Below are 16,299 nucleotides of genomic sequence, written 5' to 3' on the forward strand. Positions count from 1 at the left end.
CATATGAATACCGAACACATTCTCCACTGAAGCAGAAAGGCAGAAGATAGCAATCTCGTGCAGGAATGTCAGTACATCTGCTGGTCATAGCGTGTAATTTATGGTAATCAAGAGCAGCGTGATGAAAAGAAGATAAATTCCATTGATTTATTCCTAGCCTAAGAAAATACAATCATTACACAATATGTGCTTATTTGTTGGTGAGGGTGAATGTTGGTACCTGGACAAAACTCTGAATGTAAATGAAGCAAAAACTAAACAGTTTCAAGACTTTCGTACATTCTCAAGATACAGTTGTAGTGTTTGCTCTTCTGCAGGTCAAATCTAGAGAACTACCCCTTTAATTGAATTTAAAAACCTCGTACAGAATATACTCTACAAATCACCTACTAGACAACCATTTACAAACCATTTCAGATTTATTTTGAATTGGAAAGCTGAATTTTTCATACTGATTACATGGATAACTTTTAGGGATGGAGCAAAAAGAATATGGTGGGTCCTCTCATACTGTACTCTAGGGACTGGACAGCCACTTCTGTGAGGTAATCTGTGCCACATTGAATGTTAAAAGATGCGTTTGCGTGTGAATTGAGAGACCAAGTCTAACAAATACCATATTCTGGCTACCAAGAATTAGTTTGACACATTCCTGACTCATAATATCTGAAGTGCAAACATTCCCAATGTCAGAAATCCACTGTTCATTGTTAGGTTAATGTCCTCTGTCACAAACACAACAGAACCTCAGTTTGTCTCACACCAAGTTCATTTAATTAATCTGAGTCACAATGAGGCTCAAAGGTCAAAGCTGAAAAGCCAATATTTAATCCACTACATCGTCTTCTCCCATCCAAAAATAAAGAAGAAGTTTATGTTACATAACAAAAATAAAGTGGAATTTGATTACAATCTTCTATCATTATTCCATGGCTATTCAATAATAAGACTTGTGTGTAAGCTGAAATCCACAAGTTCAAAGCTTCCACGTTTTCTGTTTTGAGCAACATTAACATAGGCTTAATGTCAAGTTTTTTAATCTTCACAAGGCAGCTTAGAAGCAAATCATGGAGCCTTAGAGGACTCAACTGAAGCTTAAGTTACAGGTGCCAACAGAATTTGCTTTTGTTATTTAGGATTTGCCCACTGATGAGGTCTCTGTTAAGACCAGTAGACCTTTATAGACTTCAAGACATATGAGACATGAGGCATTTGTTGGAATACTCCCCACTTGCTTGGTTGGGTGCAGCTTGACATTAACCAGGACAAAGCAGCCTGCTTGATTTCCATCACATCCACAAACATCCACTCCATCCACCACTGAAGCTCAGTAGCAGCAGCATGTACTACCTAAAAGATGCTCTGCAGAAATTCACCAACGATCCTCCGGCAGCTCCTTCCAAACCCATGACCACTTCCAAGGGGAGCAGATACATGGGAACACCACCACCTGTAAGTTCCCCTCCAGGCCATTCACCATCTGACTTAGAAATGTAGCACTGTTCTTTCAGTGTCACTAGGCCAATATAGTGGAATTCCCTCTCTAACGGTTTTATGGGTCCAACATGTAGCAGGTGGACTGCAGCAATTCAAGAAGGCAGCTCACCACCATCTTCACAAAGGCAAGTAGGGACTGGCAATAAATGCTGGCCAGCCAATGATGCCCACAGCCCAAGAATGAATAACAAAATAATGACCCTGGTTCACTGCATTCCTGAATGTTTCATCGCAGGACATTGTAGAGTAGTAATCTCACTGGACTAGTGATCCAAAGGTCCAGGCTAAAGATCTGGGCACATGGGGCTGAATCTCACAGTGACAAATGATGAAATTTGAATTCAATAAAATCTGGAATTAACAAGTTTATCTAATCATGATCATGTGACTATTGTTGGTTATTATAAAATCAAATATGCTTCACTTATAATCCTTACGAAGAAAGTCTGATGTCTTTACCAGATGTAGCTTACCTGTGACAGCAGACCCACAGATACCTGGTTAGATGCCCTCTGAAACTGCCTAGCAAGCCACAGATTTGCATCAAAACTGGTCAAAAAGTGTAAAGCATTGGCCATGTAACATCAACCTAGGCACATGAGAGGAAAACATTAAACTCAGCTCTGTCAATCCTGCAACATGCACTTACTCTGGAGACAGCTTGTGCTCATGTGCAGCAAGACCCGGACAGCATCTGGGATTGGGCTGTGTGATAACCCAACAAGGTCCATGGGGAAATTACTAATTAATCTCCTCATGGAACTCACTGAGCATGAATTCATTTGATAAAAGGCCACAAGGTCCTCTTGTGGCTAAGAGGTAGTGCCCCTATCTCTGGACCAAGAGGCCCAGGTTCAAGTTCCATCTGCTCCAGACGTGGGCAATAACATCTCTGAACAGCTTGATTAGAAAAATAGGTTAAAATAAATAATGGGGAGGCACAGTGGCTCAGGGTCTCAGGTTCGATTCTAGTCTTGGGTGACTGTCTGTGTGGAGTTTGCACATTCTGCCCGTGTCTGCGTGGGTTTCCTCCGAGTGCTCCAGTTTCCTCCCACAGTCCAAAAATATGCAGGTTAGGTGAATTGACCATGCTAAATTGCCCATCGTGTTAGGTGCATTAGTCAGAGGGAAATGGGTCTGGGTAGGTTACTCTGCAGAAGGTAGGTGTGGACTGGTTGGGCCGAAGGGTCTGTTTCTGTAGTGAATCTAATCTTAAATAAAAACAGAAAAAAAAATTATTAAGCAGAACCAAGGATTTGTCTACAAAACTGTCTGTCCAGGGCTGGGACTAACAAGTGTGCACCACGGCTAATAGCTCTGTTTTGACATTTAACAATAAATGAAATTCCTTTCCCACTAGGATTTCTGAGTTATTATACTGGCGGCAAGAGTCAAGGAAAGTTTGGCATAGTCTTGCCTTTCTTTGAGCCCAGGAAGACCATGATGGGGAAATATTGATAAAGCTACTGGTTGGGAAGCTGGAACCTTATGATATGGATGTAGAAGATCAGCCGCTGTATGCTGAAAGAATGAGGAGATACTTTGTTGAGGCAAATAAGGTAGCAGGAGATCACTGAAAAAACTCATTCTTCTGACTGCTTTTGGGCCCCAACTTTCAACCTCATAACAAGTTTAACCTATCCAGCATCCTCAGAGACAAAATCTTTTTTACAAACTGATGGCTATGGTAACAGACCATCAAGACTCCTAAAGATCTATTACATTGCAGTGGTACAAATTTAACATGGCAAGTAGACTTCCTGGAAACCAGTTACTAAATTCTTGTTGAGACTGAGGAAATTGGTGGAGCACTGTGAATATAGGTCAGTACTTCAGGAAATGTTAAGAGCTCACGTAGTTTGTAGAATAATATCGTGACTCAAAGGAAACTACTGACCAAACAAAATCTGGGCTTCAGGAAAGTCATAGGATTGGCCCTTTTCTATGAAAACATGGAAAAAGAGACTCAGGATAAACTGCCCAGATTGAACCACAAGACATGGCTTTGCAAATAAATCAATCCAAGGATGAGGAATTGATACAGCTAAATTGCATTACTGTTCCCAAAGTGGCCCCAATTAAAGTAAAACTTCAGGTAAAAGGCCACCCCCTAGACATGGAGATACATACAGGTGGAGGTAGACACACCCTAAAATAGGTGTATCTATTGCTGGGGAGAAAACCTTTAGGAAACTCTGATGGGGCATCTTGCCTTTAAGCCTCTGAGATATCAATGCTAGATTGGCCAGATGCATTCGTGAGCCCCTATATATTATTGCAATCACTGTATTTCCGGTTACACAGGAAGAGCAGTCAGTCTGACTCCCCATAACAGCAGTGCAAAGGCCAGATACCAATGTTTTTGGAAGGGACTTTCTCCAAAAAAATCAACCTGGATTAGCAACAGATCTTTAAAATTGGCTTCGGTGATCTAGATTAAGTAATTGGGATATTTTCCAATGTATTCCAAGATAAAAAGGTGCCAGGTCGACTCAGAGGCCCAACCTAAACACTTTAAGGCATGGCTGTTCCCCTATGTCCTACATGTCAAAGTAGAGGATGATTTGGAATATGGAGAGGAATTTGGCATCACATCCAATTTGTGTTAGTAGTCCCAGTTGTAAAACCTGACAACCTGGTCCGCTTCCATTGGATTATAAGTTGAAGGTCACGGAGTTCCCACATAGACAAATACTAGTATGCAAGCATAGAAGATTTGTATGCAAAGCTGGCTTGTGGTCACATATTTTCCAAACTGCGTATGAGCCATGCCTACTTCCAACTGGATCTTGAGGAGTTATCCAGGAAGTATAAATACTCACAAAGGACTCTATAAGTACACTTGCATGCCTTTTGGGGTATCTTCTTGTACCTTCTTTCAAACAGTGATGGGGAAATCCTCCAAGGGTGCCCAGAGTCTCTCTAATATTTTAATCTCAGAAGCTACTGCGAAGAACATTGACAATTTGGAGGTGGTTTTGCAAGGCTTTTTTTGTGATTGTCATCCAGCCTAAAGGAAAAAAATTGTGCATTCCAGGGAAATGCAGTAATGTACTTTGGGCACAGGATTGGTGAGGAAAAATTACATGTTGGTCAAGTGGTGCAAAATTTGCCAAGAAAACCAGAAGGCTCCACCAGCTATGAAGATCTTGGGTTCAAGTATGTGCAGATTTTGCAGAACCATTTACAGGCTCTACATTCTTATCTGCACTCATTCAAAATGGACTGCCTTCGGTACCTCTTACAGCATAAGAAAATGCTGCCAATCTTTTAGTACAGATGGTATACCCAAAATCCTTGTAGCAAACAATGCAACCCCTTTTAACAGTGGGGAGTTTCAGGCCTTTATGAAGGTGAATGGAGCACGGAAACCTACCACGAGTCCTCAAATGGTCTGGATGAGTGGGCAGTTCAGGTATTCAAAAGTTTTGAATAGCAATACAAAGCAAACTGCAGGTTCATTGAAAACAAAATTTGTTGTTTATGATAATGGTATTAACCCCTCAGAACTACTGATGGACAAATGCCTTCAGACAGGCTTCACCTGACTTTTCCAAACTTGACCAGCAATTTTGAATTAAAATAATAAGCCCTAAAGAGGGGCCATGATGGGCATAGATCATACTGAGATGTCAACCAGGAGATATGGTCCAGGTAAGGATCTTCAGTGACAGCTTTCTATGAATGTCAAGATTTATCCTCAGTAAAGAGAGATATGTCGACCACCTCTATTGATAGGAACCCTCCATGGAGGCTACTGTTTCGACATTGGCATCCTTTTGGATGGGAAACTCTACCCATTATCAGCTTGAGAGCCAGTCCTGAGGACTACAAGAACTCAGACTCAGAGATAGAGACAGAGGCAGCGGAAGCTCAGTCAGAGGGCACCACCAAGGGCAGGCTTCATACAGTGGAAAATAAACTGTTTTTAGAAAATCTCACATGGCTTTTCTCTAGAGTCGTTCACAGCTATATCAAAAAGGTGAATATTTGGCAAAGGTTGGCAAACAAGAACTATTGATGATCATTTTAAATTGAGCAATGTCAATGTTAGTCCTAATTCATTCTCAGGCTCATTTTGTCACTGTTTCTAAGTAATCAAAAGGGATTGGATTATTCACACCATAATTTGTTCCAAGTCTCTTTCTGTCTCTGGGGTTTGGTTTCAATTACTCATGATTAAAGTCTTAGCTGTTCCTCTGTGCTCAATTTGCATCATGCATAACCATTCTTTCTCTTCTATTTCACCTTTAGATTGTGTCATAATGACATTTCTCAAGCCTAACATGTCAGCATTTTAAAAAAACACTAACTTTATTGTACCTGCAGGTGACATACTGACAACCTATTTGTTATACCCATTAAGGAAGCTTCTCATCACATTTTCTCTTAAAGGTGTGTGTAAATTCATTGGCCTGTTGTTCCAATTTTTACATCTGGATGTGGCCACCGTTTAGGACAGAGGATATTTGAGATAAAGGAATATCTTCAGTTACTTTCAAACACTGGGAATAGAAAACCATTTCATCTGTTTTTCATTCTCTGAGAGTCCTTGTTCAGACATGCTGCCTCGACCATCACTGTCCTTTGAATGATCACAGAAAACAGAGAATCCACAGTAATTTTAGCAAATGTATCTCTCATAAGTTTTCAAAGTCTTTACAGGGTATGACTAAAATTGTTTTATGACAGCAACAAACTGAATTTATATCCCATCTTTAACATTGCAAGTTGCTTCTCAAAGCATTATCAGAAAAAAACTCAACATGGTGCCACATAATGGGTTATGAGGACAGATGAGGAAAAGTTCCTTTTAAAAAGGTAAGTTATAGGGAGCACTCAAAGGCAAGAGGCAAAGATGCTCGAGAAGGAGCTGAGGACACAGCTGTCAATGAAACTTGGGACAGGCCAGAATCAGAGGAGCATAGATGAGTTGCAATGCTGGGTAGAGTGCCAGATACAAAGCCCCATATTTCATCAACAAATTAGTTAAAGCTTGAATAAGCATGCCATTTGGCAGATGAGCTAATGAAAGTAAACCGATGCCAATGTCAGGAAATTAACTTCCTGAACCCTGTGGACATTCAGACAATAATACCATAAGACATAGGAGCAGAAATTAGGCCATTCAGCCCATCGAGTCTGCTCCACCATTCAATCATGGCTGATAAGTTTCTCAACCCCATTATCCTGCTTTCTTCCCATAACCTTGATCCTCTTAATACTCAACAACCTATCTATCTCAGTCTTAAATACACTCAGTGACTTGACATCCACAGCCTTCTGTGACAATGAATTCCTAGATTCATTACTTTCTGGCTGAAGAAATTTCTCCATTCTAAAAGCTCCTTCCTTTACTCTAAGGCCTTGGGTCCTAGTCCCTCCTACCAATGAAAACATCTTCCTAATATCTACTCTGTCCAGGCCATTCAGTATTCTGTATGTTTCAAATAGACCCCCCCCCCCCCCACCCCCAATCCTTCTAAACTCCACTGACTTTAAACCCAGAGTCCTCTAACGTTTCTCATATGATAAGCTTTTCATTTCTGGGACCATTCTTGTAAACCTCCTCTGAATATGGTCCAAGGCCAGAACATCCTTTCTGAGAGATAGGAGGCCCAAAACTGCACCTAGTACTCCAAATGTAGTCTGCCCAGGCCGTTATAGAGTCTCAGATGTATATCCCTGCTTTTATATTCAAGTCCTCTCAAATAAATGCCATCATTGCATTTGTCTTCCTAACTACTGATTCAACCTGCAAGTTTATCTTGAGATTCCTGGACTAGAACTCCCAAATCTTTTTGCACTTCAGACTTTTGAATTTTCTCCCACTTAGAAAACAGTCCATGCCTCTATTCTTCCTATCAAAGTGTATGACCTCACACTTTCTCACGTTGTATTCCATTGGCCACTTCTTCGCCCACTCTCCTAACCTGTCCAAATCCTTCTGCAGCCACCCCGTCTCCTCAATACTACCTGTCTCTCCACCTATCTTTGTATCATCTGCAAACTTAGCCAGAATGCCCTTAGTTCCTTCATCTAGATTAATAATATATAAAGTGAAAAGTTGTAGTCCCAATACAGAGCCTTCCAGAACACCATTTGTCACTGGATGCCATCCTGAGAAGAATTCTTTCATCCCCACTATCTGCTTTCTGTGAGACAGCCAAGTTTCTATCCATGCTAGCATATTGTCTGTGACACCATGGGCCCTTATTTTACTCAGTAGCCTCTTGTGCCGTACCTTGTCAAAGGCCTTCAAGAAGTCCAGGTAGATAACATCCACTGGCTGTCATTGATCAAACCTGCTCATTACTTCCTCAAAGAATTCTAGCAAATTTGTCAGGCATGACCTCCCCTTGATGAAACTATGCTGACTTTGCTCTGTTTACCATTTACTTCCAAGTACTCAGAAATCTCATCTTTCAGAATGGATTCCAGGACCTTACCCGCGATCAAGGTTAGGCTAATTGGTCTGTAATTTTCCACCTTTTGTCTTACTCCCTTTTTAAACAGGGGTGTCATGTTAGCCATTTTCTAGTCCTCTGGGACCCTCCATGAATTCTGAAAGATCAGCACTAACGCCTCCGCTATCTCTTCATCTATCTCCCTTAGAACTCTGGGGTGTAGTCCATCTGGTCCAGGTGATTTACCCACCTTCAGGCCATTCAGTTTTTCTAGCACCTTCTCCTTGGTGATGACCACCATACTCAGCTCTGACTCTCACTCTCTTGAATTTTTGGGATATTACTTGTGTCTTTCACCATGAAGACTGACGTGAAGTAATTATCCAATTCCTCAGCCATTTCCTTGTTCTCCACTACTATATCTCCAGCATCACTTTCCAGTGGCCCAATGTCCACTTTTGCCTCTCTTTTGACCTTTGTATATCTGAAGAAATTCTTAGTCTTCCTTTATATTACTGGTTAACTTACCCTCATATTTCAGCTTCTCCCTCCTTATTTCTTGTTTTGTTTCCCTCTGTTGGTCTTTGTAAGCTTTCCATTTATTTGGTTTCTCATTGCCTTTCACCACATTATATGCTTTCTCTTTTGCTTTTATGCTATCCCTGTCTCCCCTCGCCAGCCATGGTTGCCTCATCTCCCTGTACCACGCTTCTTTTTCTTTGGGATAAATCTCTGTTGTGCCTTCTGAATTACTCCAGAAACTCCCAGAAAGCCATTGCTGTTCCATGGTCTTTCCTGCTAGGCTCCTCTCCCAGGCAATTCTACTCAGCTCCCCCCTCATGCCACTGTAGTTGCCTTTATTCAGCTGTAATACCATTACCTCTGATTCTACTTCCTCCATCTCAAATTGCAGTCCAAGTTCAATTATATTATAGTCACTGCTTTCTAAGGGTTCATTCACTGTCAGTCTCTTATCAAGTCTGCCTCATTGCACAACACTAAATCCAGTATTGACTGTTCCCTGGTGGCCTCCATCACAAGTTGCTCGTAGACATTCCACAAATTCCTTTTTTTGCAATCTCTATCTAATTTTCCCAGTCCACCTGTACATTGAAATTCCCCATGATCACCATAACTTTGCCTTTCCTACACATCTTTTCTATCTCCTCGTGTATCTTGTGCCCCAGCTTCTGACTACTATTTGGAGGCTTATATATAATTCCAACTACAGTTGTTTTAAAACCTTTGTGGTTCCTCAATTCTATCCACACTATATGACCTTACTTCTTTTCTTACTATTGATTTAATTTCATTTCTTACTAATAATGCAACCCAATCCTCTGTCCACCTGCCTATCTTTTTGATAGAGATGCACAGCACGGAAACAGACGCTTTGGTCCAACTCATCCATGTCGACCAGCTATCCTACCTCAATTTATTCCCACCTGCCAGCACCCGGCCCATATCCTTCCAAACTCTTCCTATTCATATACCTATCCAAATGCCTCTTAAATGTTCCAGTTGTACCAGCCTCCATCACTTCCTCTGGCAGCTCTTTCCATACACGTATCACTCTCTGTGTGAAAACGTTGCCCCTTAGATCTCTTTTCTACCCTTCCCCTCTCACCCTAAACCTATGTCCTCTACTTCTAGACTCCCCAACCCTCTATTTATTCTATCCATGCCTCTCATGATTTTGTAAACCTCTGTAAGGTCACCCGCCCCCCAGCCTCCGACGCTCCAGAGAAAACAGCCCCAGCCTATTCAGCCTCTCCATATAGGTTAAGTCTTCCAACTCCAGCAACATCCTTATCAATCTTTTCTGATACCTTTCAAGTTTCACAACATCTTTCCGATAGAAAGGAGACCAGAATTGCACACAATACTCCAACAGTGGCCTAACCAATGTCCTGTACAGCTGCAACATGACCTCCCAACTCCTATACTCAATACTCTGACCAATAAAGGAAAGCATACCAGACACTTTCTTCATTATCCCATCTATCTGCGACTCCACTTTCAGGATCTAGGAACCTGCACTTCAAGGTCTCTTTGTTCAGCAACACTGCCTAGGACCTTACCATAAAGTGTATAAATCCTGCTAAGATTTGCTTTCCCAAAATGCAACACTTCACATTTATCCAAATTAAACTCCATCGACACTTCTCAGCCCACTGGCCCATCTGATCGAGATCCTGTTGTAATCTGAGATAACCTTCTTCGCTGTCCACTACACCTCCAATTTTGGTGTCATCTGCAAACTTACTAACTATACCTCTTATGCTCATATCCAAATCATTCCTTGAATATTCAATATCCCAATCCTGATCTCCTTGCAGCCACATCTTTGTGATGCCACCCCAAGCAAGCAACTTAAAATAGATACATACACAGCCCAGAAACCTATATCTGAACAGTACTGAAGATCTTTAGCAGTGCGACTTTATAATATTGGAAATTAGCAGCAGAATGCTATATCAGTTATTAGACCTAATAAATTCTGATGGACACAGTGTCACCACTCAGCTGTGACATTTTTCTCTTATGATCCAGAAGAATCCAAAAGCCCTTTTGGAGAACTTCTTTATCAGTAAGCTTTAATGTTTCTTATTACCCATGTGAGTGGATCATTTTGCAAAGTTCCACGAAGATCAAGAGCACTTTGCAAACTGGTTGCCAATACTGTATTAACAAAATTATACTAAAAGCCATAGACAATTGAGTCCATTATTGTAGATAATTAAGGTTTACATCCTTTCCACTCACAATTTCGTGTTGTACCCACCTTGCTATCATTCATGTCTCTATACAATGCATTGTTGTTAATTAGTTGGTATGCAATTAACCTGGCACTTTGACTTCTAATACCATGACACAAGCAAGTGCAATCTATTTCCAGCTAATAAAATCCTTATAGGGGATGAATATTATAGTACCTTATTTTACTACAATTTCTCACCTAGAAAGCAAGGCATTGAATACAAAGAGACAGGGCAATATGGTAACTCAGTGGTTAGCACTGTTACCTCACAGCATCAGTGAATTGGGTTCGATGCCACCCTTGGGTAACTGCGTGGATTTTGCACATTTTCCCCATGTCTGCGTGGGTTTCCTCTGGGTGCTTCGGTTTCTTCCCAAATTAGGTGGATTGATTGTACTAAATTGCCCATTGTGTCCAGGAATGTTTAGGCTAGGTGGATTAAATGTGGGAAATACAGGGTTACAATGACAGAGCGGGCGTAGATCTGAGTGGGATGCTTTTCAGAGGGTTGATGTGGCCTCAAAGGGATGAATGGCCTGTTTCTATGCTGTAGGGATTCTATGATTCTAAGTCATAGCTCCTTTAAGTAAAGGGTTGATAGGCCACACCTGGAGTCCTGAGAACAGTTCTGTGCACCATATGTCAGGAATTGCAATGTAGTTTTGAGACAACAGCATAGATTTACCAGAATGATAACTTGACCTCTGAGAGTCCAATTTGGGAAGAAATTACACAAACTGGCACTTATACCATGGAGTTTTGCAAAATAGGGCTGCAAACCCGAGCAAGGAGAGATTTACCATGTTAGGCAAAAAAAAATGAAGGCAATATTATGAACTGTTTTAAAACACAAGTGATTAGGATCTAGAATGCACCATTTGAGACAGCAGCAGACACAGATTCAAGTGTAACTTTAGTTGGACAGTTGTCTGAAGGAAAGGCTTGCAGGAAATGGCAGGGGAATTGGACTATAAGTATGTTTGCTCTTGCAGAGTACCAGAACAAACATAATACGTTATGCCAAATGGGCTCCTTCTGTGCTGATTATTGGATATTCGGGGGAGCTATAGGATAGCTTTGAGAGAAATTATTTCCACTGGATGGGTGCAAAACGGACACAGTCTAAATATTACAGTCAGATATTTCAGGAGGGAATTCAGGAAACATTTCTTCACTCAAAGGTGGAAATGTGGAACTCTCCTCTGTAAATGGCAACTTATGCTGGATCAACTGTCACTTCTAAAACTGAGACTGATTGCTTACTATTATCTAAACATATTAAAGGACACAGGGCAAAGTTGGGTATGTGAGGTTGGATCACAATCAGCCGTGGTCTCATTAAATGGCAGAATAGGTTCAAGGGACTAGATCACAAACTAGCGATCCACTAACTCGTATGTATCGTTCACTTTCTTCACTTCTGCAATGACAACCATGCCATTGGCCACCTTGATTCTAAGCACTGGAATTCACTCCAAACCTCTCAATATTTGTCTCCCTCCTTTCTCTCTGTTAAGATGTTGCTTTAAAACTACCACTTTAAACAAACATTTGGAAACTTGACTAAAAAATCTTTTCGTTGGTTCGGCTGTCAGCACTTTTTTTTTTCCAGCTCTTGGGGCATTTTGGGTCTTTTTATGATGTTTGAAGCACCACACAAAAGAAAGTTCTTACTGTTTGCAGTTTCAAACAGTGCTATTACATTAGATGCCAAATTCCTACCCCCAGTCTCTGAGTCTCTTTCAGAATTTTTCTTTTCCTGGATTTGTATTCAGGATACAGATTGAGTCTTGGAATCAATCCTACAGAGGAAACTCCCTCTTCCCTTAACTCTTCCAGAACTGAAGGGATTGCTGGAAAAAAACATGCATATTTGATGTTGCAACAAGAATTTTCTTTTTTTATACAGAAAATAACACTCGAAATTAAGAACAAACATTGGCAACACTTTCACAGTGCAAAAGAAAACTGCAATGTAGAATACACACTATCTTTGGATAAATTACAAACATCATTAGTCACCACAACAACCGACCCTTCCAGTATTTATTAAAAGAAGTATGTAGGAATGACGATAGCACAATTATGCACAAGTACAGATGTTTTAAAGTTTACTTTTCACTCCTTTAGATCCTCCTGTCACACAATATTATTTGGGTTCAAATACAAAAAGGCAAATCATTGTCTCGCCTTGTCATTGATCACTAATCAAAGCAGTCCAGAATACTTGGCAACTCCCTTGATTAGCAAAACTCGGCTAAGAAATATGCTTGGCCTGAGAAAAGTCTACCCTTTTGTCACAGAACTAAAGTGAAGCCAATGTATTGAATTAACAAAATGCTATGGTTTTTAATACTGTCAGAACAATCAAAAAGAGAAACCGGTGTGCAAGTTTTCACTCTGAATAGTATCTGCCTATACACTCAGGACAGGGGCTCAAACTAGACCAGGCTGACATCCGTTAAGGAAGAAGCACAATCAAGTTCATTCAAAAGCGGTTTGCACCTTGGAAACCAAACTGATGAAATATCTTTCTGAATAAACAGGCTTTTCTGTGCTGAAGTGGCGTAGTGGGCAGTTAGCCTGGCTGTTCGGATATGTAAGCAACGCCCTCAAAGAGGAAGTCTCAGGCACTTCCTCACAATGTCAGCAAGCAAGAGAAAAACAAAATCAAGAGGTGAGTAAAAGTATATTTAAAGAAAAATGTAAGTTCAAATACTGCAACAAACCTGTAAAAATCAATGTAATCATGAATTCTATTTTAGTGTGTACAACACTAAATGTGCAGCTTCTGAAAGGTGTGGAGGTGGTACTCTCACAAACCAAAAGATATCCACTGAGTGCATGACAGTACATTAGGCCCAGAAAATGATTGCAAGTGCTTATCAAAATGGCATTTTATTTTCTGGAAATTGAACAAAGTTTTAGTCAGTAAGTTCTTTCTGAATACAAGGGAAGACAGTAACATTGAGTTAATTTTAGATTTGCTCAAATAGCTAGTTGGTTTTCCTGTTGTGCGTCAATGGTGTGAATGGCAAATGCTTGCATTTCACACAAACGCTCAGTGGTTCTGAGGTTATTTCTATGCACTAAGAATTGCTGAACCAGAGAGATATGTGTACTCTGTATGTCCGCGTGTGTATTGAGACAGCTGAGTGGGGTGTTGATTAGCAACTTACAGCAACATTGTATGAAGCACTGCGATGTAAGGAGTCAAATGTTGCTAAAGTTAACATAGGTAAGTTACTTTAACAAACACTGTTTGCCTTATGTGTAAAGTTAATTTGGGAATGAGGTTTAATCTGGTTCTAAGGCAATGCTCCTGAAATAATTGGTAAAGTCAATTTAATCTTTAGTATTTTAAAGTTAGACCTCAGCAGTAAACTTAAAAAGCACCTTCAGGCATCAAACTGTTTTTTTTAACATGACTCTGAGAAAAATATAGAAGGCTAAGTCAACAAATGTTTCCTTGTCAATATTTCATCCAATTTTCTTCTGATGCATATTATTGAATCTGCATTTGTCGGCCTTTCAGGCAATACTTTCTTTATCACAGCAACTCAGTAAAATAAAGTTGTCTGTGTTCCCTTGCTTTTTTACAAATTACTTTAAATTTTTAACTTTAAATTTTTACTAATAATTTCTGGTCATGGACTCCCCTACTAATGCAAACCACTTATACCAATTCATGCCATTTTATTCTATTAAAATTTCCCCTTAACTTTGTTCTGAGGAAAACAATGTCAATTTGCTTCACTAAAAGTTACTAATCCCTGGTTGCCTTCCAATGAATTTCAACTGCAATCTCTCCAAGGCCTTGAAGTCTTTGTAAAGGGTAGTCCCCAGAAAAGACACACAATACAGCTGATTTATAAGACAGCATAACATACTGTGCATGTCTAATTACAATATATTTATGCATTTATACTATAAATTGAATTGTACTGATTAATTTGAAAAAAAACACTTTGGGCCATGTAGTTATTTGAATCAATATTGACTTGTGGATTAATGTTTCAAGTCACGAGGGATCCCAGTTGCTATTGCGCCATACAAGCAATCTTGTTCCTATTTTAGAATCAGTCTTTTGAGTTTAATTAATGGCAGGTTGCCCATTCTTCATTATTTTGAATAGTTAATGGACCACATTTGAGGTTCTAGTTCCTGACATATGGCTTATCTTGGAGCAAAACCAAACCATTTTACTGCTTTGAGGGTTGAAGGAGCCTTCACGAAGACAACTTTCCTAGATTTGACCACAAAATATTCTGGAAAGACAACATATGTCAAACTGCACTTCATAACACATGTAAATACAAGCATACACCGTGTAGTAAATGGGTTCCAATCTCGGGTCTATTCACAAGTTGATTTGTACCCAAGTCTCAACACAATGCAGGACAATATAAAACAGCCATTCGTAATTATATAAAATGTTCATATGTCTGGATCTTTAAAATTACACTCCTGTATGGATTTGTCTTCATATGTATGTTTGTAAGTTGGACATTCATAAATCAGAGATGGACTGTAATCTTAAGATTAAAGTTTAGCTGATGGATCATGAAATTAGGAAGCACTTTTGCACAACAAAAGGGTAACAGAAATGCGGCAGTCAATTAAAACTTCCACGATTGAAATATATTAAACATCAGGTATTGATACCTTAGGCTCAGGTCATTTTCAAAAACAGACCTAAAGCCAAAGCAAAGCACATGTTCTGTTAGGTTGATTCATACCTCAAGGCCAAGTGGTCAATTTGAACCTCAAATTAAAATCTGTGACTACTACACAATAGTAAAGTAGCAACTTACATCATAAAAGGAATAATGTTCTAATTTTATCTCAAAACATACAGTATTCAATTTAAATATGCACAAGAAAAACAAGCACTTTTATTTCAAGTTCTGACGAGAATAAACCATACACATTGTGGAATACTTACAAGCCCTTCTTCTTAAAAAGGCAAATACAAATGTCAGCTGTACATACCTGTAACAAAACAGAAGATCAATCAATAAATGGGGACCATCAATTTGGTTTTACAATTACTCCTGTATCATCGCATGTTCCCAAGTCCCAAAACTTAAGGAGTTAGGTACAATTGGAGGGACAAATCAAATATTAAGTCTTTTTTTGTTCACTCATGGGAGGTGGGAATCATGGCTGGGCCAGCATTTATTGACCAGCCCCAGTTACCCTAACAAAGGTGGTGGTGAGCGGTCTTCTTAAACTGCTGTAGTCCACATGCAGTATGGAGACCCCCCCCCCCCCCCCCCCCATATCATTAGGGAAGCAATTCCAGGATTTTGACTCGGCAACAGATAAGAAATGGCAATATATTTCCAAGTCATAATGGCTAATGGCTTGGAGGGGATCTTGCAGGTGGCTGTGTTCCAATGTATTTGTTGTCCCTGTCCTGCTGGATGGAACAGATCATGTGTGTGGAAGGTGCTAACTGAGGATCTTTGGTGAATTTTTGCAGTTCACGTTATAGACGGTACACACTGCTGCTACTGAGCATGGGTGAAAGAGGGATTGGCTATTTGTGAATGTGATACTAACCAAACATGCCACTTTGTCCTGGATAGCTTTCAAGTTTTTTGAGTGTTGTTGGAGCTATGCTTATCCAGG

At 40.0% G+C, this 16,299-nt stretch overlaps 2 protein-coding genes across 4 annotated transcripts in view; one reads left to right on the top strand and one right to left on the bottom strand.

Annotated features, from left to right (window-relative positions):
- Positions 1-16,299, bottom strand: part of LOC132825488 (uncharacterized protein C7orf50 homolog) — a 408,037-nt gene that overhangs the window by 201,211 nt on the left and 190,527 nt on the right. The window lies entirely within an intron of this gene.
- LOC132825486 (uncharacterized) overlaps positions 1-16,299 on the top strand; it is a 40,562-nt gene that overhangs the window by 266 nt on the left and 23,997 nt on the right. For 2 of the 3 annotated variants that reach the window (XM_060840807.1, XM_060840806.1), the window contains exon 2: positions 13,212-13,342. The gene's annotated coding sequence lies outside the window, so the exon portion shown is untranslated. Of the gene's footprint in view, positions 1-13,211; positions 13,343-13,857; positions 13,904-16,299 lie in introns of those variants that run through there. The other variant, XM_060840809.1, reaches the window with a different exon arrangement.

The sequence above is a fragment of the Hemiscyllium ocellatum genome, chromosome 20 (assembly GCF_020745735.1).
Source record: "Hemiscyllium ocellatum isolate sHemOce1 chromosome 20, sHemOce1.pat.X.cur, whole genome shotgun sequence".
Lineage (NCBI taxonomy): Eukaryota > Metazoa > Chordata > Chondrichthyes > Orectolobiformes > Hemiscylliidae > Hemiscyllium > Hemiscyllium ocellatum.